The 23156-nt window shown below is 43.8% G+C and overlaps 1 protein-coding gene across 6 annotated transcripts in view; it reads right to left on the reverse strand.

Moving 5' to 3' along the window:
- The window catches only part of LOC124407804 (CUGBP Elav-like family member 4), a 514861-nt gene that overhangs the window by 206963 nt on the left and 284742 nt on the right, over window positions 1–23156 (reverse strand). For 2 of the 6 annotated variants that reach the window (XM_046884339.1, XM_046884343.1), the window contains exons 1-2: window positions 6905–7172; window positions 5910–6144 (exon numbers count right to left, since the gene is read on the reverse strand). The exons of the other annotated variants lie outside the window; for them this stretch is intronic. The gene's annotated coding sequence lies outside the window, so the exon portion shown is untranslated. Of the gene's footprint in view, window positions 1–5909; window positions 6145–6904; window positions 7173–23156 lie in introns of those variants that run through there. 6 annotated transcript variants of the gene reach the window in all.

Here is a 23156-nt window from a genome sequence, read left to right on the forward strand (position 1 = left end):
AGTAATTGGCAGGGCAGCTGATTCGGTGCTTTGAAGTTAAAGATAAGTATAAGAGTAATTATGTAGTTAGATTTGAGAATCAGAGGCAAAGAGTAACGCAATTTCTCATTGCATCATCTTCTCATAGCTGATTTTCAGCTCTCGTTAAAGATGGCCATTCGCTTTCCGACGGTTACCTTTTCCTCTGATCCTAATGTTAACAACCTTTTCCATCCGCGGGCTACAATCCCCTCGGCATCGCTATCACTCGGTTACCCGTCTCTCCCCGCAAGAGGAACGGCAACTCATTACTTCTCTTTGTTCTTTGAATTGGATAGTTTTCCATTAGCAATCATAACAGTGCCCTTTAGCCTCGCACAACCGATGGAGACGGCGAATGGCAGAGGATGGTCGTCTTTCTTATTCAACATCTCGTCATCCGACGCTGCGAAAGACTCCAAGTATTCTGTTCACGTAGCACGTGCTAATTTCCATTTTTATTACAAATTGGACCAGGATTTGGTCCGCGGGAAACAGCTCGCATGGGACGAAAATACATTTTCAGGGAATTCTTTATTACTTACGTATAGTTCGTTGCCGGGATCACATACTTTATACGGCTGTTAGAATCCATTCGAAAACACTTACCTGAAACAAACAAAGAAAAAACTATTTTAGGGATTGCAGTAAATTCTCTACCTCAGGCATATCGCCTCGTTCAATTCAACGACTCTGCCGGTGTCACGAAATGAGAAATTCGAAACGTGTTCCAATCATTCAACCGGATATCTCGTTTCAATTCCCTTTGTAACCAAACCAGATCCATCACGCCGGCGCTTCTGTAATCCGTTTGTTAACTTCCATGAAGTTTTACTGCGAACTTTGTCTGTAATATTGAAGTACTAGAAGTTGCATGATATAAGTATGGTTTGTTACTCATCATCCGATTGATGTTGAATCAATATGAGAATATTTATTAAAATAACACGTTCAGTAAATCATGTATAAAATAGCTCATGCCGTTAACGATTACATCAAAATTCCATATAATCACGGTAATCTGACGCCGTCAGTCACTCACTAGCAACTTTCTGAAGATTTCACGGCACCATTCAGCGTGAAGAGGACCAACATGTGCGGATTTTAATATTGCGATACTGATTTAGCCTATATACAGTGGTAAACGGTGCAGAGAAGATTCATGGAGGAGCGGTTCAGAATTTATTCACAACACTATAGGGTAACCGTGATTCCTGCCCAGCCACTTCGCTCTGCTTGTGAACCTCAATTACCGATACGATAAAAAATATTCACTGAAGGAAAATCTGGTCGTAAAGATCTGTGAAATATGAGTGTGTGCAGATTCCGAATCTTGAACAGTCTAAGTAATAAGTCTAGTACAGGTAATTCTGTGATTTATACGTTTGAAGAGAAGAAGCACACGCTTTTTGAACCTCATCCTGGAAATGGGCAAGAATCTACGATTCTTGATGAAAATGAAACGGAAAAATACTTTGATGCTACGCCAGGCCAATGCTCAATATCTCATAATCTACATTCAATACAGCCAAATAAGTCATCGGCCGTTTGGTCTATAGAATTCAATCTATCAGCTCTTTTTCGGGGATGTGAACTTTGTACTTGCTCACTTTGTTCTGTAACGGTGAACCCCATTCGGATGCACAGCTTCCTACCGTACAGTATAATACATTAGAGACCAGCAGGATGCTGGATTTGACTGGCCGATAGATGCCCAATTGCCTAGCTTTACCTGATCTCTCTGCGTATCTATTTGCCTGAAATGACTAACGCCACTAGACTGATTGCTTTCCAAATTGTTTTTACTTGAATTTTAAATGGGTGTGAAATTCCTGAAGGTACCTTCAACCTTCGGACCGAAAATAGATCGAGGAATCACCAGTTACGCGTTGGATCTTATAGTGAAATGAAATCCTCGCAAACGCGTTGAGTCATTAATTATTTTTAGCTGTATAAACTTTATAGCTCAGCTACAGCCCGTGTCTCGAGTTCAAGTAATTCCATCCATAGTGTTCTATACCTCCGGATGCCATCTCGCGTTTCATCGACGCCTTCACCAACGCCGCGAGCGTCGCGGGCGTCTAAAGTTTTGTAGGGAAGATTCATCCACCTCTAACCAGGTATAAACTTGTGTTCATCTAACATTCTATTTTATTCGTACTCTCCATACTCTCAACGCGGCCAAAATCCCGAGATTAATGTATCTCTTCTGCTTCCAGGTCGATCGTTCGAAAATATCACGGTACAAACTTGAACTGATAATGATCTCAAACAATACAATCACAAGATTTTTTATGAAAATTATTCACCGTATCTGAGATAATTTTCAACGTGAGTAAGCTTTAAGAAAAGAAGTACGAGTAGACAAATACTCTAAAATTTCATCTCATATACAACGACGGCAAATCTTGGAGGAAAACATATGCTCATTTGAATATTGAAAGAAGAAAGCAGTCGTCAAATGAATATAAATTCAGTTGGATATTCTCAGTGAGTTTATTTGTGCCACTGGTGAAAGTATAAGTACTTTAGTTTTAGCTTAGCGGCAATATTAGACGGAGACTAGGACAAGTAGAGGGTGGAGCACGAAATGGCAATGGAAAGTGGTATACGTCGTGAGAACTGCTGAAAAGGTTAGGTATTATAGATGGTGTCACGACGTAGAATGCGATATATCTTTTCGCGGCAGTTGACTCGAATCGAAAAGATTTCTGGTTATGTTTCTTACCTATTTTTCTCGTCCTACAAATTAGTATTGATTCGCGTTTAATTTACTCTAATGGTGTCCCACTGCAGCTTATCAACCCCGAAATAGGGGCTGAAAAATTTGGATTTCAGCCGCTACTCTCAATCGAGCTATGAAACTCCTGGACAACATTGAATTCGTGATCATCTGGGACGAAGGTGAGCACTCCATTTTTGTCTCGACGTTTCGCAACTCGATTCGCGATAGCGATAATATTTCGGAGGTTGTAAAACGCACGAAAAAGTCATAATAATTTCCCCCCACCCGCCGACGACACCTTACTAGGAGCTTGAAATATCACGTCGGGCATTAACGCAGCCATACCATACACGGGAGCTCCAGGGATGACCGAGTCGTGTCGCGAGGTCCAACGCCGCGGATTAAACGGGTAGCTACGTGTGTTCGTGAAACGCTAAACACTACGCGATAAGGTGGAGTCGCCAGCATGGGGCGGTCACGAATCTGCCACCCCTGTGCCACAGCGTCACTATGGAACGGGAGTAAACCACCGAGAGCGATGACGTTTAGTAGTCAGCGTTGCCGAGAGCGGAATGATTAATTATTCTTAGCTGTGGTGTTAGGTTGATGGGCCTTCTCGCCTCTCTGCATGACATAGGTATACAGCCGGTAAACCAGTCTGGAGTACATTATAGCCTCGTCAAATTGCTTCACGGGAGTTTAGTTCTGGTCTGCTTAATCAAGTCGTGAGTCACGTGCGATTGAAAATTCGTAATGCGGATCTAGGGAGATGAACACGGAATTTTAAGACACTCGACAGTACGATCGATGTTTAGGTCGTTGGGAATAGAAAGTTGTGATCCTGAGTGGTCATTTGCGACGGACGCAGTTGTTAGGAAGTAGTCATAAAAGTTGTACAGCAGTGTAGAAATATAAAATTCTATGAGTTCTTGTTGTAATTTCTTGCTAGCAACAGAAAAGAAAACTCATAATGCAACCTTTTCTCTAACTATCGTTAATTCGTTTGACGATCGTAACAAAACCATAGAACAAACAGCTGGAACTCCCCGTCTAGAGCTTTTACGACGAACTCAGAACAGTGTAGGCCCAGCATCATTTTGAACAGACCATACGTGATTATATTTTTCACGACATAGCCATAAAAGCCAATGTAATAAGCCATCAAAAATAACCAACATCGAATAATTTATAAGACTCGATCTAATTCAAGATCATTCCGCATGAATTTCAAGGTTGTCAACAAGTTGGCAAGTATTCTTAATTTAATAGTTGAATTCGAGTTACCAGTCACTTGGACTAAGTGAAAAGCAGAGCGTATCCTCCTCACATACTATCTGCTATGAAAAATGCAAAATGCAAAATGCATAACACCTAAGGAAATGCAGATTGTTCTAAACTATTCATGCAAGTCTAGCACCGTTTGCATTTTACATCTGAAAAAACGGTCGAAGGAACATAACAAAACGAATAAAATGCAATTCGAATCAGAATTATTGTTAGGATCATTTACGAGAATGGTCTCTGCCGGTATCATTGCTATCTAACGGCTACAGCTATTAAATGATTAGATCGGATGATCAAGTTCAAAATCAATCACCGCGTAATTCTCACACCTTGTCGCTGTAGTTACAAACAACATTATAATTTCAATCGTTGTCAAATAATGGACTGGGACTGCGGCTTGTCATTGAGAAAAATGAATACTGAATCAAACATAAATTCTCGAACCCTTAATATTTGAAAAGTATTCAAATGGTTATCAGGCATAATATTAATTCTACGTCGAATGGGAGCGGCGGCAATGTTGTTTGATATTTCAACCTGAGCAAGAGATATAATTTTAGGCAAAATTTGGATTTATATGCCGGTTTAACCATTGAGAGCAGATCGGAGATCACTATCGAGCTTTGAAAGCGGTTTGTTTTCAAAGAACACGCCTTTACGAAATGCGCATATTTAGTAGCGGGGGTATTATTTCGCAGCGAGGCCTTATTTTACATACATCGTTGTTTTTTGAGAAGGCAGCTTTCTCTTTATCACATAAAAACGAACTTAGCCATGCATTATGCAGGGGCATAAATGTAAGGCATTTCATTACATATCTTTTCAATTAGGTTTTAATTATCCTTATTCCTTCAACTTTGATTACACCCAGTATCGATTTGTCTTCTGGAAAGAATTCCTCCGCTACAATTTATCATCACGCATTGCAGATGTTGGAAATTCTATTTGCTATGCCCTCAAAGCGACAAATTCAACTCGTCAAAATGTTTTTCTTAAATTCTTATCGGAATGAAGATTAATATTCATTACACAATGAATGCTACGCAGCACAGTGTAACCTATACGAGGTGCAATTATCCCTTAAAATCCATCCCGTTTTAATCCCTGCCGTTTCTCGCATAACGAACGTACTAACTTTTGTTCATTTTGTTTCTCAGCTAGCCTTGAGATTGTACGAGACTACACCGACTGCTCAAGAAAGGGATAATAATTGCCTCATGAATAATCACGAATTTAGTTTTGCTTATTAAATTCATTATCAATGTATTCAGCACATTTATCGAATGAATGAATCCGATGATATGCAAATTACAGTGCCTGGCTGAGACGACCGGTGTGACGTAGTTAGGTGACACACCTTGCGACCATACCTACTCTTCGCGACCTTCAACTCTTGTGGGAAAATTGCTTGAGTAAGACGAATTCTTAACTAGGTTACGGAAACAAACTGGGGAGTTTGATTGTATCCCCATCGCCTACCGGCAGTCGGTTCTTCGTACAAATTAAACGTCAAACAACAATGAACAATACCATGTACGTGCAGGTAATTGTCAAACGTGACGAACCATGTATCACGTTTCAGCGGAGAGAATTTTTCGCCTCTTTTTTCCTTTTTCTTTCATCGCAACCGATCGATCGGGACAAAATTTCACCTCTTCTAGGTATAACGAATGAAAATGTTTGTCAGGAAACGCGGACCAGAAATACAAAATAAAAAAGAAAATGAATATAAATTTTTATTTTCCGTGACAGTAGCTGAAATAACGATATGCACTGGGGTAACAGAAAATGTGAAAATTTGGCGCGAGACGCTGATACGGCGTGGAAGATTCGAGTGGACATGATTTTTGAAAAATAGAATAAATCTGGCTTTAACTTTTACCTGCAAGGTGCGGCTGTCATAGAAGTGGTTCGGACGGCTTCAATGCAGGGTTGATCGGCCTGAGGATGAGTTCGACTGCGGCTAGCCTGCCAAGGTGAAGATCGTAGAGTACTGACGGAGAACCGCGACGACAGTGGGCGCCAAATGGCGTTTTCTCCTCCTTCCGACGATTTCGCCACCCCCAACCTGCTCTAACCGTGGTTGGCTCCAAAACGAGGGTCGGCGCGGTCAACAGCTGATCGAACGATCGATAGATATGTTCATTCTGCCGATTACGTTACGTTTTCAAGTTTAAGCATGAGGTTACCCCTTAATCAAAGTGACAAGCTGTTCCAGATCGACACGCCGCGAATTTGCGCGCGCACTCGTTATGCGTGCTGGATATACGAATTGCACGCGTTCCGCAAACACAGGGTGATTGCGGGAAGGAAAGTATTTCAGCGATTTTCGTACATAGAGTGTAATTCACTTGGAAAATGCGTTCGTTGATTTTCAACCTGATGACCGATTGTCCAGAGAGAGAAAGAGAGAGAAAAAAATTCCGTCATCCAGAAATTGGCAATTGAGTAACGCCACCCTCTGCGAGCGAAACTCGTACCGAGAGGAAAAAAGTGGAAGGCTGAAAGGAGCGAGGACGAACGAGGATAACAACACGCACGTATGAAAGGGACGCGATCAGGGGAGTAAGGTTCACTGATACGTTCACGAAGCAATCCGCGCGGCACAAGCGAATTTCCGGTGGGTGATATCTGCGGCTGCGTAATTTCGCATCGTTCACCCCTGAATGGGGCGTTATTAAACGCGCGAAAGGAATGCGTGTCACTTCGTCAGGGGTGAAAAACGTGTTTGTTTGTGTGTGTGTGTTTTTTTTAATCAATTTTTTCTTTCCGTTTTTCTGTTTTTCCAAAACATAAATTCACGTATACACACATACGCAGCTGAAGGGAGGCGTATGCGTGCGTACGGAAAGACATACGTGGGCACCTGATGCTAACCTATGATCCATGGAAGATCGTTTCCAACGTGGAGACGAAACGCGTGCCGGTGGTGATTCGTTGACGCGATAGAAAATAACTTATTCAATGCTTCTAGGCGTACTGCAGATAAAGGTACACGGAGAAACTCTCCCTGAACGTGCGGTTAAAGGTATATCGTCGATATCTCGCGTTCACCGTTTCACATGTCTCCTATTTAATATACGAAAAGGAATAGCGTTGCGATGCGCTGCGGTAGAAACAGGCGCGCGGCGTTGCGGCGAGTCGGCTGGCTGACTGGCGGCGGGTAGACGAGTCCCGCTCGGCGCTTGACGGCGCGGGGTCGTCGGGACGTCGGGGGCCGTCGTGGGTGCTTGCGGGGGCGGCATCGCGGGCCGGAGGCCGGGGGTGGCGCGCCTCGGAAACTCGGGACGACTCGGAGTTCAGCAACAGGCGGCCGCCGCCGCCGTCGGCGTCGTTTAGTTCCGGGGGTGGCCGCCCCACGTTAGCGTTCGTCCTGGCGCCACCGACGCCCGGCTGACGTCACTTCGCGTGACGTAGGCGTGGTCACGGATGCGCACTAACACCTCGCTTGTCACCGTCGTCATAGTGACTGCTCGCGAAACCTACCCCCGCCGCCACCCCCGCTGCCTCTTTCGACGGCCACGACTTCGCTAACCCACGCGTAACACCCCACCTCGGTAATACTCTCTCTCTCTCTCTCTCTCTCGATCGCTCTCTCCGGCCACCCGGGATGAGGGAACTCTCTGCTGCCGAAAGGGACGCGGGGGTGGAGGACGGACGCGAAGCCACGCGGAGCAGCAAAACGCGTCACCCAGGGTAACCGAGCTCAAAAACAAGCCTTCTCCACCGGTTTCTCGGCAGGTATCCGTTTCGATTTTCCAATGACAAACAGAATGGCTCGCGATCGGCGAAAGATATGACGACGTCGAAGATGCGTATTATGCAAGCTGCGATCACGCGACACCATGTTGACTGTTACGGGTCATACTGCGTTTCGACTTTATCGCATGCTTGAGTTGATATCGACACCAATCGGAAATTTACAATCGCACTATTTATAATTATAAACCCAGTGAAACACGATGCCCAGATTTTTCCTCCATCCCACGCTCGTCGTCAGCCCTTAGAGCGATAGGAAACGAACTTGTTTTGTGATATTCTAGAAGAGCGCGCAAACAACCGAGTGCTTTCCAGGATCAAGTTGCAGGCAATTAAAACTTCTTTACAGACTTGATATTGTAACTAATTAGCGGGCATAAGCTGCGGATCATGTTCGAGAAAATCAATACACCCGTCCCGACCTCTCATAGTCTCTTCCAAACAAGATTTTCTCACTACTGGATCGTTTGTAAAACCTTCCGGTAAGAGTTCAAAACAGTAGCGTCAACCTTGCCGTGATACGTGAATAAAAATGACGCGTAGATAATGCGTCGAGTGGATGAAAATGCTGGCTTTGACAAGCATTTATGGTGTCCTGGCAAAATCCGAAAACAAAGCTGACGCAAAGTTATTTTGTTATAGTGTGACTCGCGTGTCGGTGACTCGTGGTAGGTATTCGTAGGGTTGAGTGAACCGCAACAAAATCACACGAACCCCGTTACGGATTTTTCGCGTGTCACGTGTTCCCGAAAGCCGCAATCCCCGCCCACCGCACTTCGTGATCAGCATTCACCACTTTCGGTAATACTACACAACACTCTTGACGTAATAATGACGGATTTCCGTTACCGAGGTTGGTCACAGATCACGTAACACCACCCGAATTTTAAATAATTACGATTTAGATAAAAATCTACTATTACACTCGTGTTGTTGCTGGTTAGATTTTTATTGTTCTAATACTTTTATTACAATCGGTTTTGTTTGATGTGGGATCCGCGAATCAGTGATAGAGAACAGTGGCGAGTGACTCGCGATGATGATTAAACATTTTTCATATATCACGAACAAAAGACGTGCTTTATTTCTGCACGTAACACGAACCGTACCGCTAGAGATCAGAAGGACAACTGAGGGTTACAAAGACGAGAGAATACACAAATGATACACAGCTGTGATTTTGAGACAGTAAACAGTACATGAATGTACATGAATGTGAGGTAGAGACGGACAGGTAAACATTGCACGCGAGTGTGAGTGCATGTGTGAGGACGATTTTAAATAGCGAATGAAATGAGATTGAAGTGAGCGTGACACAAAATACTTTCATTCAAACTGGTACATCGCTACTTTGCCGAAACAGGTTTTATCAATTCATGAAGATTGAATCACGTACGTGCGGACAGCCTTGATGCTGAAAATAATGATTCTCTTCAATGATTGCAAGTTCCGTTGAAGTGATTATTTCACGTCTTAATTTTCGTTGGTAAAAAGTCAAGCGGATATTTTTTTTTTAAATAAGCTGTTGTTTTTTTTCTTTTTTAACGATTGAAAAATCATCAAATAAACTTGATTGCAAAAGACACTAATGAAATAAATCACCAACGCGAATCTCTGCTATTGAATAGAATAAAATCGACAGCGTGAAATCAAATACTATTGCCATAGGTACCTCACTTCAAGTACACATTTGGAATGATGCAGAATGATGTTGATTATTACTGAGAACTGGAATTATTTCCACTCATTGCGAAACCAGCTATTGTTTCGAAGTAATATCACTTCCATAAAACGATTGAAAACGTCGGTTTCAAGCATCCTTGATGTTCGAATATCGCTATTTCCATAATCCGTGGAAATATTGCAACAAATCGTGTTACCTTTGAGTACCACCAAGATTTTTCGAGTGGCCTACCTTTTCTAATAATACTATTTACGAGCATTTTTGATTTTTCACAATTATATGAGTGGCTGTGCGTTTGAATAATAATGCTAATATATCAAACGTTCATTAATCAGGTTGATTCGATAATTGAAGCGGAGCAACAACGTTCAATCAACCAATAACACCGGAGTAGAGAAACGGGCAAACAAACCGCCCAATTTATTTATTCGTCGAATATTTCTCGCGTGAGTGTTTTTCATATATACCAACCATGCAATTACTTGGTTGACCGACTGCGAAATGGAAAAATAAGAGAAAAAAAACTTAAGGACTTAACAGAAACGATAGCAGAATACTTTTCACGGATGAGCAACGTGCAGATTGAATGAGTACCACTTCAATTCCGGGAGCTGCGACTTAATCTTCCGCCTCTTGTGACAAGCGCGGAATATTTTGCAGAATTCAATGGGAATATTCGATGACCTAATTATGTTTACGCCGCGTACCTTCGTTACCCAGCATTCTTCAGGAGGTTGGATAGATCCGGAGGCGGGTGGCAGGGCAGGGGGGGTGGGTTCGGTGGAAACAGTAAGAATTGGTACGAGAACGAGGTCCAGAGTCCAAAATAGCTGACTCGTCTTACGATTCGTCGGCGTCCTGATACGCACCAATTAAGGGTGGAATATTGCCCCTTTAGACATGGCGATGAATTGCGTACCTGTATAAGTATGGACATAGCATCGAGGCAAGCGGCTCGCTATTTGCTTCCATAGAAACTGATCTGCTTGCCTCAATGGCTGAAATACCAGCGACGAGGACGGGGATCGTGGGAGCGGGGAAAACGGCGGCTTACAGAGTTCAAGAGGCACGTGTACTAACAAAAGTAGTCCTTCACCCCAACCCTGCGGTACACTTGAGCCGATTATTTCAGGCCTTTCATTGCGTCGAAGTAAGGTGCGGGATGCCAAATGAATATTTACCGCAATTGACGGAGATTTTCTCCAAGTTAACAAAATCCCGAGGTGTACCTGCTACGTATTCCTGTACACAATACTTGAACACGAAACTTGGAGTACCTGCTTTACCATGTTCGTTTTCGAACGTTTACTGTAACAAGGTTTCTCCATTGATGCACCAATTATGCTACAAGCAATTTCATTGTTTTACACGCTGTCGTCCTTACCAATGTATAATAAAAAAGAACAATGAGATCCAATTTTCAATTCCAATGGGAGTGGAAGAATAAAAAAATTGTCATCGGTAAACGTTCTCAAGTACCATTCACACTGGAGAATGACACATTGGAGTTTGGGCGAATGGAAAAGTCGTTTATTCGTAGCTCTAATCAGAAATTGGACTGGATTAGATTGTTTATTATGCTCCTGCAAAAGTTATGGGGTAAAAGTATAAAGGGGATACATCATTTTAATAAAAATGTTACAGAGTAATGGCTGGGTTGTGGAGACAAGTCTTTTCTCTTGGCAAAATTCGACTGAAATTCATTTTGAAATTCATGTACTTAGGGAGAAAAGCGATGCAATACGCTATGCCGAATTGAATTTTGAAATCTTTGATATGAATCATGGAAAATTCAGTCACAGTGTAGAGCTTAACGAGGCGAAATCAGAGAGAGACTTGCCTCTGTTCGACTCCGTTGATCTAAACCGTTATTCGCTCGCTCGTTTCTTCATTCGCAAATACGATCTGTTCTTTGAATATGAATTAGGCTGATACGATTTGCGAAAACCTTCATGCGTACACAAGTGCAGCCGCGGGGCAGAGGTTGCTGGTTGAGTGTTATATTTCCCAGGAATTTTCCTAGAACCCGGTATTGGTCCACGCTTTTATCGAACTTCGCAGTAACGATCTCGATTTTCATCTTACGACAGACAAAACCATCGGCTCAAAGCATCAGAATACATCTTCGTTGAACCGATATTTTGGATTCAGGTAACATTGTTATGGACTTTAAGGCTAATGCGACAAGGTAATACGATCACATGTTATTACGTACCAAAGCAGAAACTTACATGAAGTGAATTAGGCCTCCATTAGACTGAACTTTCGGAGATCATCGAGGTCTACACCACTGTGATCAAATCATACTATCCAAATATACCTTATTTATTTGCGTGCTAGCTGATTACCGTTAATGATTGGAAGACCTTGGTTTCTCGATTTATCGACAAATGTTTTCCTCATTCGTTGTGATATGGAAATTAGCCAGAGTAATTCAATATGGGTTTGAAGAGATGCGATGAGATATTTGACGTCGAAAATGGTGAAGTAATCGAGAATCATCCGCTGGGTGCGGTGCCGCGCGAAATTGCTCGCGATACTCCCTGATCAAATGGCGTGGAGTAAGAAGCTGCGTACGGCTGGGAGAACCTTGATTAATGTAATTAGATTTACTAATCTAGCTCACATCGTTGAGGTTAGTTTAGAGCGTGGCTAGAAATCCAAGCGCCAAATGTCTCAGCTATTCGTATAACAGATCGCTCATCTTCCTTACACGTAGTTTGACTAACGTGAAGTATTTGTCCGACTTCCACCCACAAAATGCATATTACTCACGATAAGCTACTGCGCAACTTGTCCATGGCCTTTATCTACTGCGTTCTACAAGTACACCACCCAAGATCCCAGCACTTTGCCCGTCTTCCTCTTCACGAGGAGGATGGGCTTCTCCACTTTAAACACTACTTGAGACGCTATCTTAAAAGTTGTTTTTCTATAAAAAATAGATCGATAAATAAAGAAACGACAGCATCTAATGCTAAGAAAATAAGATTCTCCGATAAAAATTTCGTGGGTCAAATCTATTAATATGTATCCGAAATCGCATCAAACGCCACAAGTATGGCAACTAGAAGGTACCATTGTGGAATTCATTACGGAACCTATGCATAGGGTGTAGAAGAGCTTTCTCATGCAGCTTGTATAACCTGGAGGTGAAAAGGCGCGGGGTATTCATCCAGATCTTCGTTCGAGACTGGCTTTACCGCAGGTCCTATGGGCCGTCGGTCTTCCGGGCTTTCGGTATTTCCTAGGCGTTTACGACCCGTTTGACCTTCTTTATGAGCATTTGGCTTCTTACCCCTTTCAACCAGTCTCCCTAACGACTCCCAAGTTACCTCTCTACCCTCGTTCGGCATCAACACACCGAGAACCCCTGTGAACCTGGGGCGTGCTGCGCTAGACCGTGCTGTTTTTCAAGTGAATAACATTGTTTTAAGACGAATCCCAAATATAGACTGGCCCTGCTGGGATGCAGCGATTTCTTGGAATGCTGAGGATGGAATAAAATTGAAATGATTTTCGCACTGACCTTAGCATTGTTGGTCTTAACAGAAATCTCGAGATTCCAGAATATCGAGTAACGAGCCCCTTATAATCTTTCAGCGCAGTTGGATTATCGCGGACTTCGTAAAGGTCGGTGACTTCAACGCTCGTAAATCGGCTACAAAGTTTCGAACGTCCAGGAACAAAGGGAATCGATTCGAGGGAATCGCGATCCCCATTGATGCTCCACGCGCCATTTTGTCTTCCGAATCGCCGACCATCAGCATGCAAAGTGGATAAAGTTTCCAGACTATACCGTCTCTACTTCGTTTTCTTTCCCACTCTCTGCAAGTCCTATCCTACCTATTTTACTTCTGGCTGCAACTTCTTAGATGAATCGAAGATTGAAGCGTTGTATTCAAGATCTAAGCCTCATTTCAAGAAAAGAAGCTTCCGTTTCACCTTTTGCCGAAGAGAACTGAAGCGTCACTTAACACTTTTAATTCCATTTTAATGATGACAGTTTGAGCTATACATCTATATACCCTGTATGAACTTTTTCTCGTTATCATTGCACGGTCTGCTTATTGGAGTAGAGAACTCTCCTATTCTCGCTGGATCGATAAATTGGAATCAAGTTATGATCGATCTTAATAAGGTGCCAAAGACAGGCTAACTCGACGATAGCTAGGGTGCCTACAATCAACTACAATCCGTAGAAACTACGCACAACTTCCTAGCGAAACTTTTGAAAACGCACATCTATCAGCCAGCGCCTATACATGAAAGTTGTTTTTTTTTTACAAATCTTCTGGACTCACTCTGTTTTTTTTTTTTTCAATTTTTCAGTTGAAAAATATTTATTATACTTATTACCTGAGGTTGTCTTCACCGCGCTTTGGGTTCCATGTCCCCGTATACGCCTTACGTCACCAGGCTATGGGTTTGCGAATTGCATTTACAGAGCTTTCGTTGAAGTACAGTGTACCACAGTGATTGTATGTGAAATTCAATGGATACATCCACGCAGTTACGCGACGGTCGAACCCTGCAGACCGGTAGAGAGATTACGAAACGAATTCCATAAACTGGGGAGCAATAAACACTTGCGTGTTACACAACTAATGAATTGTGCATCCGGGTTTGCATAACTGGTTTGGACGGGCGGGGGGAAATTTCGTACCCGAAAGCATCGAGTAGTGGTACATGAATATATGCATTTATGCAGTGCCTCTACAATATGTAAGACGCTCCCGATACCCCCTTTACTCCTTACTCCAGGAGCAGTTAGTGAAACCTCCATATTTTAGGTAAGGACGTCGCCCAACAAAGTGCCCGCCCCGTTGTTATGCATTTATACAATGACGAGATAATTCCACGCCTTGCGGTATTCGAGGAAAGGTAGTTTGAAGTGGTATTTACCTTGCGATTGTGGCATTCTTAAAAAGCCAGTTTATCCTAGTACTTTTATTTCTTCATTTATTTCGCTTATATTCACCTGGAAGTTCCTAGACAGGATCTCTCGCGAAAGAGCAAATTGAAACGAATCTTGTCTGAAAGCACGGCACGCGCATAGCACAGAGACGGTATTAATGCAGTGATATCAGATAATTACACATGTCGTCGTGTCTGCTTGAGTAAGGTACGAGGGTGAGACAGGCAGTGGTAACATCATTAAGTAGACATCTTGGAATGACGAGTTACGGTGATCAATTCGAAGAAAGATGAGGTATGAAACAGAGATCGTGAAAATAAACACGAAGAAAGTATGTAAGCATATTCCAGAGTGAATGGGTGGATAAGTGACGATAGTATCTCTTCTGTCGGAGAAACTTCGTCATTTTAGCCACTCAGGCTCAACGAGTCGATGGAATAGCGGTATGGCCAGTAAAACCAAAGAGGGAGGAGCAATTCCACATCACGCTATACATATACATGTACATATATATCCGTGTGGAAACTTGAATCAAGGTGTGAATGTAATAATGGTGGACTCGTCCGATTGAATGATCTTGAAACTTGCCACTCAAAGCTCCTGGCAGCTCGATGCAGTTTTACTTTTACACATTTTTCTTAAAGGTGTGAGTTCGCGGCGAATTGGATGATTTTGTCCACCAGAATTCAATGGGTTGAACGTTTATACTCGCATCTCAGCATATATCGATCACGGCGCAACAGTCGCATCGGGAGCTTGAGGTCCTTATCAACTGACTCGCCCCATATATAAATACGTGAATACAGAGTCAGCGCAGTGACATTGGCGTTAATTCAGAAATCCAAGTGCGGCAGATGAGGCGAAGGTGGTGCCTGACATCGGGTTCCGCTTCTCTCTCGAGCCTCGAGGGAAATTCGAATGGTTCAAAAGTATCTGTTTATCTCTGCAGAATGTGAATAGAAGCAACAAAATAACACAGTTAGCCCAAATTCAAAGGGGGACGTAAAATGCAAGCTTCCTTGTTTTTCATTTCTTGCCTTCATTTCAGTTCCCAGAATTCTTTCCGTCGATGCAGGTCAGACTTCCTAACTCGTGCACGCTAGAAGAAATTTTCTTTTCTTTTTTCGACACAAGAAAAAGGGTTCATATTCTGACCGGAAAGGCAATCGAAGCTTAGTTTGCAATTACAATTGTTCGACATGAGGTCCTGCTGCAGAAATGCTCGGGGATCACCGACTCGTGAATGTTCTCCTCAAGTTCGGCGCTACAGATCAGAGCGTCACGTGACTTTGGTTGGTGTTGGTGTATGAGAATCAACCGAGCGTGGATTCCTTAGTCTCAGGTTTGGCAAGGCGGTGGATCCTTTTAGCGGTAGTTGCCGCGTAATCCGTGGCCCGAAGTCGCTCTCAATCAGATCCACGCAGTCTATAATTCAATACACCGAACCCCCGTTCCGTCCCGAACCCCGGCTTGAACCTCGGCCACGCGTCTGCCACCCTCTGTATAGAATCCCGATCCAGAGGGAGGTTTTGTCTTTCTATGACTCCATCTCGGAGCGTTGCAGAGAGGGCGAACGAGCAGGGTGAGTTCCTTTGCTTTCCGCCTTCCGCCTTCCGCCCACCGTCAGCGCTGAACCTCTTAGTCTCTAATTGAATAACGTGTCTCGGAGATACAGCCCGAGTCCGGGTACGGGTACGAGAAGGGATCTCCACGTGTGCGTCCGCTCACGTGTGTGGAAACATGTAAGGTGGAACGTGGATGCTCACGTATAATCTCCCCTCCGTAACTCGCAGCTCCGGTCCCACCGCAAGAGCGAATCTGTTTTTATAGGAAATATATGAGAGGAGATTGAGCGAAATGGATCCATCTGTGCAAGGGATGCTCCCAACGCATTTCAACAAATAATGGTGAAATTAATTCCACACGAGATATGTAATATTAGGGCTGTTGAAACTTCGCTCCCAAATTACCTCCGCCCTTTACCGAGCATTATAACTGCGTCTGTCCGTCACGTAGAGCTGTCATGGACGAGAAAAGTTTCGAGGACGGAGAGAAAGTGACAAAGTATGATCCCCTGGACAAGTTACACAGTATATAATCTCAAGTTTTTATTGCTCTCGAAGAAATATTAGACGTGATAACTGAGGCCTGATCTAATGGCAACCAATGTATACATATTACACCTATATAACACATACACAATATATGTATACATGTGTATGTATACATTTTGGATGCCGTTAGCTACACACAAGTTTTCGCACAACTTTAGCAATGTATACCCATCGTGATATATCTTAGACGTCGGAATGCATCTTCACGTAAATTTGCTCGTCGAAAATCTTTACGCTCACTATACAGGATATTGACAATTACAAGAATTGAATGTCTCATAAATTTACGTTCGGGAAAATCGCAAACTCGGTATGTTGCAGGATCTTTATATGCCTGCATTAGACGCTGATATATATACTTCCATATTTCTGCAAGCACATTAGTGTCTGGTATCATAATATACGTTTTAACTAAGAATTGCTTCCTTACGACCGGACGGTCAGGCAATTTGTGATTCGGTACCAAGTAATGCGCAGTTAGTAACTGTAGCTACGTATCACATCTCCCATCGATCGCATCATTTTTACGGACGTCCTGATGCGAGAATATTCTGCGGAAGGATTACACTTCGGTACGTGCGGAAATCTATTCGAAAAATTCACGAATCCGATGCAATGAAATCCCAATTGAGTCAGAGTCTCCTGGCTCAGGAGAAAATTCCCCATTCTAAAAATAGTAAGAGGAAAGGTGGGACGGGGAAGCGGCAGAAGAGAGGAAAGAGAATCAGTGACACGTTTTTTACTCGCCGTATTCCCGCGAAAGATGTTTACTCAGGCCAGGTTTCGCTTGTCGGAGTGAGTGATGCCGGCATGCCGCCGCATCTTATAATTTCCTCATCCCCCTCGTCGTTCACCCCGGCGCGGCGCTTCGGCGCAGCCTCTCGCTTAGTTCGTTTCATTCCCGTCGTGGAACGAAGACTAATATATTGACCCCATTATAACGTTATTATCTAGCAAAAACCGATACAACGTGTACCTACGCCTCACAACACAGCAATAACGCGAGGAACAGGGGTCAAGGCGAGATGTTCATTCTCTGAAGCTCGCGGAAAACACACTCACACGCGCGGGGAATTTTAGCATGCGATATTGCTTTTGCCTGACGGCGATGCATGCACCGTACGAGTCGCCAATTACATCGATCGGAGGGATCCTTTGATACGTGGCTCGAAGCAAGTGTATATCGGTTTTTTCATTGTCCACTTACCATACGTTACGATTGACTGATATTACTCGAACGAAGAGTGCAGCGGTTCATGCCACGAAGTAATGAGTGGTAAACGAACGCTCGATGGAGTATTGAATTTTTTAACACCACTCCTTGCACGAGCGAGTATAAAGTGCAAGTTACGAAGTATTTCGAGCTGTAGCTCCAATCGCGGTCGCACGGTACGCGCTGCCGGAGACGCCGGGGATTTAGCCTGGTACATAAGGTGTAGTTCGTTGAAAACGATATTTTGTTTGCCGTGAGAGATCCAAAGGAGCCCCGTACGTGTCTGGCCACTGTTTGGACAGCATCAATGCGAGTAAACAGAGCCATAAACACGGCCAGGTTGCGCTCTCTGCCGATGATGGTGGTCCATCCCAGTATCTTGGGAAAGACGTGCGCAGAACCGTCGAGTTTCCACAACACTTGCTGGGGAGCGAACGAGGTTCACCAAATCTTGGGGTGAATTGGAACTAATAACTGAGGATAGACAGTGAGAATATTGAGGGTGGACTGGAACTGATACAAATATTGTTTCGAGCTCGATGGGCATGTGTGACAGGTAGCCATAGGATATCGGTGGTTGTGCAATTCGATGCCCGGAAGACTTGAACTTAGATTGTCCGAGAAAACAGTTGGAATTTGACGTTGAGGAATCAGACTTGATATCGTACACGTGCAGGTTATTCGATAATCGTTTGAACTGATCTGAGAGATTTGACGCGGAAAATCTGAGCGTACTTTTATTGCGACTCCGACGATGTCGTCAAATTATGGATACGTATGTATCACGTGTGGTTAGGCTCAGGAGTGGCTCCTTTAACGGATTACCTAACCTTCGTATATAACAATGGTGGGTTGCGTTAGCGGATCCTTTGCGATCCCGTTACTTCAGGTGGTACAGTCATGAGGGCGTGTACGAATGTGGAGAGGATCTACTTGTCTGATCCTGCAGTGCCTGTTATTTCGCGTAAAATTGGCGAACAGCCGTTTCCACTCAGTTGGAACTCGAGAGCATCTCCTAAGTTTACACATCGGTGTACTGTAACCCCTCCAAGCCGCGCGGATAGGTATTTTGGTAATATTTTCCCAATCATGCGCGGAATGGTGGGTCGAAATTGCAAAGTGAATAGAACATTATTGGTAATATTCATACGGCAGGGGAGCCAAGGGGTAGATGAACGAAGCGAGGACTAAGGTGGAGGAAAAAAGTGAGGAGTATAAGCTTTCATTCCGCGACGAAGGTTGATGAATTTCACTCATCCCTCAAACCCGCCACCACCACGTCCCTCTGTTCCCCCGTTGGTGAAACGTAGTTTCACTATGCAAGGAACCGTAAACGCCTAGAGCCCAGGGATTTTCGGAACTTTCTCCTAAATCCAGCAATCATAGTGTATTTCGATCTGTATAAACCTGACTCATATCCCCAAGCTGGTGTTCGTGTTAACGCAACTGCTGTTCACGATGGATTTACACACGTAAACACTGTTCTGAAAAATAAATCTCTTAGATCGGCACGAAATAAGTCTTGAAAATTAATTTCCTCAAGAAATATCTTTCGTTCAATCGTGTCAACGGCAGTTAAATTGCCGACAGCCTTTTATCCTAGCCGTCATCACCGTGGCCAATAATTCGTTACCTAAAAACTTTATCAGCAGACGATTACATTCAACGAAAACTACAAGGACCTAATCAATTCGCTCACGTGTTGCAGTCGAAGTTTGGAAAACGTGATTCCTAACACAGATCCCCAGGATCTACAGGGGCGTTAGAGAGATCGAATAAGGTATCGGAATGGGCGCATTATTACGGCGTGAAATCGGTCTCGGAGTATTGAGGATTGCTTCAGGGGAGGTTAGACCGTCCGTGATCCAGCAAAGAGGAGGCTGATGGCAAGGGGGCGAGGGGGTGTGGGGGCGCGGGGGTCTGGTAGGCGGAGGGGGACTGAAGAGTATGTATAGGGATGGCGGTGCGTTGCTCCGGAAAATGACCTGTCACTCGCGGCACGTTCTCTCGTCCTCTTCCACTCTCGCCTCTCTCCTTTTCGCCTCACCTCAATCCGTCCGTCGATCCGACCCACCAATCGTCTATCCGTCAATCCGCTCCTCCTCGTCGTCATGATCCTCGGTGTGTTTTTACTCAAATATTTTATTTCCCGCCATGTTACACCAGTACATAGACACACCGGGGAGAGCGCCACTCCATTTTTGTCACACTTGGCACGTCCGTAAAATTCGAGAAGATCATTTCCAAGGACGCGTAATTGGCTCAGGTGAAAGTTGCCGTGCGTTCTTCGAGCCGGTGGTGCAAAGTGATAACACGAAGATTTTGGACGCTTTTCATCTCCGCTGTTCGCGGCATATATATGTAGGCACAAGGTAAACCATGGATATTGCGTTTAGGTGCAGGCGAAGTTTTCTCGCCTTGTCGGTGAGCGGCGGGGGGGGGGGGGGGGAGGCTTGGTCCTACCATGGGTGGATTCTGCAGAGAGGAGTAGCGGCAGCGGATAACACCAAGGGTGTGAGTTGGGGGGGGGGGGGGGGGGAAGGAAAACGGCCTGTATAAAGCGCTCGTTACAAAGTTTAGCTAGGGACGTGCATGCATGTTATTACATCGGGGGACTTAGCCCTAAGCTTACGCACAAACACGCTATAAGCTTGCTGGAAGAACACACACGTGCAATATGTGCCGACCGACCTCCGACGATTTTCCTATCCGCAACTTTTCATACGCGTCTTGAACCATGCTTGCAAAATCTCTCTGCATATATATATATGTATATATGTACCACCCACACGGCCATTTTACGCTACTGCGGCTATTTGCCGACTTTATTCAATGTAAAGCAATGGCAAAATTTTTGCTCAAATTGGAAATATTGACAATAATCGTGTAATAATTTTTTAAGTACGTACAAAATACTTTGGAAAAAACCGCTCACGTAGAAGCTAACAATAGAAGGTTTGAGAGGGTGACACTGATCTGCATTCTGTAACTTGACTCTTTTTGGCGTGACTTTTCAAATTTTCCATACTCTTACGGAACTGAAAAATTTCGAAACTAGATAATTAGAGAAAAAAGAAAAATTTGAAAATTATCAGCGTTTTCAACCTTTATTCAATGTGACGATGGTTTTGAATTAAAATACAGAAAGGTACGTTAATAGACTGTCACGGATTTCAAAATTTTACAATTATATTGACAAATAGAATAGAATACCGTTGCATAAAAGCTGGGGCTCAAGCGGTAAATTCAATTAACTGACCGTCAGTAGAGAAATTGATATCCTGTTTATTTAATTATATACATGACTAAATTCATATGCACTTGTGGTTCAATGCGTTCGAACATGACGTCAATGATGGATTCCGAATGCGATGCTCGGAGTAAAAACGCGTTATGCACATTTGCATACGCATAATATAATCCCCTGCCTCCCACACAAGACCGACAAGTATTTTCCCACGGAATATTATGAATTGCTTAATTGCTCTTGGTTCTCCTTCCGCATTTCACTTTCCGCCTTCGTTATTCTCTTCTTCTCCACTGTTTGATCTCGCACTTTCGCCAAAAATCCAGATTCACCATCTGCGTTGTTTCCCGCGAGATGTTCAAGGTGCGTTCAAGACTCGGTTTCGAAGTGTAGGATGTAGTGACTAATTTAACGGTTCGCGGTCTCCCCATCCGTCAACCCCTCCGCTCAACTCTAGTCGCTCCAACGTGGTCGACTTTCGTCTCCGCCCTTTGGATCTAGTGTAATCTGGGCCAATTTCTAACGCGCACCAAGCTCATCACACCGAGGGGTGAGAGGTGGGTGGCTTGACTCGCTTTGTCAAAATTTATGAAATTCATGAATCTTTATGGAGCGAAACGAATGTGTTTTGACAAACCGGTTATTTTTAGCTTTCATCTAGTTATAGACTGACATTGATTCCTTTTTCGGGTCACGTTTACGCACAAGTGCATATGATATATATATGTATATATATAGGTATATAATGCTAATCTCTTAAGCCGCACTTCTCACATGGCAGTACACAACTCATGATTCATTACATTAAAAATCCCCCGTGGACTTGCTTTTCAATGGACATGCTTTCAATAGACGGGTAGGTATACGTGGTTACGTACCGACTGCTACTGCCCATGTCCATCAAGCACACGTACTCCCACGGTTGGTTCGGTACGGTGCATTGTTTGTCGAGTTGTACTAATGATACCTTCTGAAGTATGCAGTGGCATCCCCACTACCAGTTTGTACGCATCCTTTCTACACGCATAATCCAACTATGAGTATATGACCAACAGATCATAAGATGACGAGATAATGATGCAGGTGAAGTTATTAACCCAATAATGGGAAGCACTTTTACTTCCAGAAATTACAGCATTCTCATCTCAGTTAATCAGAAATGTTGACGAACACTTGAAAGAGGTACAAGAGCAACTGCTTCATGTTACAGTCGTAGATGAAGACGTATATCAGGCATAGATGAAAATGACCTTAGCAGCAGAGCTACTATTCTATCTCAAGGCTCAATAATCAATGCCTCGGGTCAGATTTGTTGTTAGATTTGCTTCAGCCAAGAGTATGAGATAAAACCCCTGCAGCCTCGAGTAGACACGGTATTTCGCTTGCGGTATAAACCGGTCCTGATTGTCTCTATTCGCAATCAGATAGGCAGCCCCAATACCAACCACCGTTTCCCATGGCGTTCACCACTGCTTGGCTATTCCTTAGTTGAATCAAGCCTAGAGGTGTAGAAAGGGCCTACCAGGCTGATCGTGAGACCTGCTACCTACAGGGAACGGACGAAGTCGGCGAGGCGTAGAAGAATGTATTGATCAGGGGTGACATACCATCCAAGCGCGGGACGCGCTCACGCGACACCGTCGACATTCTGCACCTCCTGGAATCCCAGAACCCCAACACAGAGATCCGCCGCTTCTCACCCCTCGACCGTCTCCGTTCTATCCCGGGTACCGTCGAAGAAGCACGCGATCACCGTGTCGCAATATGAAAATTGGTTGAATGTCCGTTGACGGAACACGTTGAAAAACCGAATCTTGAACGCGAGGAATTGTGCGATATGCGCGGCTGACATCATTGGGGAATTTCAGACTGCTTGTCAAACTGATGCTATGGGAAGTTAATCAAGATTGACACAGAATAAGAGAACGGAAGCGTGTATCTGAACCCTGTAACCAATGATTGTAAGTTAGATGTAGAAAAGGCAATTTTCTTCTTTACGTTTGTAAGCCGTAGTTCCAACTCTATTAGAAAGATCCAGTAGGGCTGGAATAGGCAACTATGCAGTAATTAAATTGACCACTTTTGGTTAACACCGTATCAAAAATGGCTGTCACGAAAAGAAGGGGATTTTTAATACGCCATCTTGTAAAACAATTATTAAACCACCAGCTGTGCGTCAAGGCTTGACGTTAAA

This window comes from Diprion similis, chromosome 6, assembly GCF_021155765.1.
Source record: "Diprion similis isolate iyDipSimi1 chromosome 6, iyDipSimi1.1, whole genome shotgun sequence".
NCBI lineage: Eukaryota > Metazoa > Arthropoda > Insecta > Hymenoptera > Diprionidae > Diprion > Diprion similis.